At 53.1% G+C, this 2,003-nt stretch overlaps 1 protein-coding gene across 1 annotated transcript in view; it reads left to right on the top strand.

Moving 5' to 3' along the window:
* Positions 1–2,003, top strand: part of LOC106804627 (catenin alpha-like) — a 34,644-nt gene that overhangs the window by 13,503 nt on the left and 19,138 nt on the right. The window lies entirely within an intron of this gene.

Here is a 2,003-nt window from a genome sequence, read left to right as displayed (position 1 = left end):
GCATGACTACCTTGCCCCATACCCTGTGTAGCATGACTACCTTGCCTCATACCCTGTGTGGCTGACTACCTTTGCCCCATACCCTGTGTGGCATGACTACCTCGCTCCATACCCTTGTGGGCAAGACTACCTCGCCCCGTACCCTGTGTAGCAAAAACTACCTTGTCCCATACCCTGTGTGGGCATGACTACCTTTGCCCCCGTCTCCCCCAATCCACCCCAATATGCCGGTGTCGGTGATCTAAGGCCCTAACTACGCGCATACCAGCAGCGCCATGGTTCTGCATGGCATGGAGACAGCTCGTCGCGGGCTTTTTTCAATTGCGTCTGTCATTGACGCCCATGTGCGTACGTGCCACCGTGCGAGCGTCTGAGAGCTCACGGCCGACGCGTCGATGAACGAACTTATTGATCGCCTGTGGGTTGCTAGGGCAACGCAGTCGAATCAACTGCCTATGCGTCTGTCGCCCGCCCCAATTGATATAGCCGACCGCGGGGCTTGCCGCGCGCTGTGAGTGGGGGCACACAGGGTACGGGGTAAGGTAGTCATGCCACACAGGGTACGGGGCAAGGTAGTTATGCCACACAGGGTACGGAGTGAGGTAGTCATGCCACACTGGGTATGGAAAGATGTTGCATTATTTTCTCATGATATCATACAATTTTCAATAATGCTATACTAGTAATGTCATCTGTGTGAAGGGGGGGGGTGGCTTGGTCCATCTCTGCATCACACAGATACACTACATTATCCCATGTATGTACGACTGACTATGCCATTGAGAAGTCACCGATGACCCAGTGTCGCATCGTCTGTTCCTTTATGTGGTGTCTCGGTGTGTCTCAGGCTCCGGACGAACTCGAGAGCGACACAGAGATCGAGTACGAGGACGAGACGTGTGAGACGAAGAGCCGCTCCAGTGTGCAGACGGACGAGGACACGCTGCAGCAGAGCGACCGGGTGAGAGCCGCCATCTCGTTCAACCCTATATAATATACTAACTTGTAGCTAATGATATATTATTTATCATGCACTTAACCATGTTAACTGCGAGGTAAGCGTGAAACCCTGCCGAGCCGTAGTGTGCAGGGCTCGAATATCGACACTGCACCGATTGCAAGTGGCATGGTGCTTTGAGAACTGTATGTTGTCCACGGCAATGAATTGCTCTGGCTGCCCTGTCTGGTTTTCCTCGGTGCTTTTTTCAACAATTCCATGTTCTGTAAGTCTTCCTCCCATTCTCACATAAAGAGTGTTGAAAAAAAGTACGGCCACAAAAGTATCTGATGAAAATCAGTACTTTGCTCGGTCTAACGACAAAAAAAAAAATTCTTTCTATAATCTAAATTCTAATGAAATTTCCAATTTCTTCGTTTTCCGCTTCCGTCGGGACGTTGGTTGCCATGACGACGCTCTTGGTGAGCAGGCGGTGATGCGCAACCTGCCGGAGCACTACAAGCAGCAGATCCACAAGCAGGTGGAGGACTTCCGTGAGGAGAAGCGCAAGCTCGACAACGAGATCTCCAAGTGGGATGACACGGGCAACGACATCATCATCATCGCGAAGCAGATGTGCGTCATCATGATGGAGATGACCGACTTCACGCGGTGAGTGCGCAGCCGCCAGCAGCGCCACCTGTAGATGTGTGTTGGGCTTAGCTTCTGCCCGGCTTGTGCGTGGAGGTATGAGACTGCGGAGAGGGCAGCATTGATGGCGGAGGTGGTATAGGATACGTGGAGGTCTGGGGTTGGGAGTCTGTGAAGAGGGCAGCAGTGATGGCGGGGGTGGTATAGGATACATGGAGGTCCGGGGTTGGGAGTCTGTGAAGAGGGCAGCAGTGATGGCGGGGGTGGTATAGGATACATGGAGGTCCGGGGTTGGGAGTCTGTGAAGAGAGCAGCAGTGATGGCGGGGGTGGTATAGGATACATGGAGGTCCGGGGTTGGGAGTCTGTGAAGAGGGCAGCATTGATGGCGGAGGTGGTATAGGATACATGGAGGT

This window comes from Priapulus caudatus, unplaced genomic scaffold (assembly GCF_000485595.1).
Source record: "Priapulus caudatus unplaced genomic scaffold, Priapulus_caudatus-5.0.1 Scaffold5, whole genome shotgun sequence".
NCBI lineage: Eukaryota > Metazoa > Priapulida > Priapulimorpha > Priapulimorphida > Priapulidae > Priapulus > Priapulus caudatus.
The sequence above is the reverse complement of the archived record's forward strand: the minus strand, read 5'-3'. Positions and strand labels throughout refer to the sequence as shown.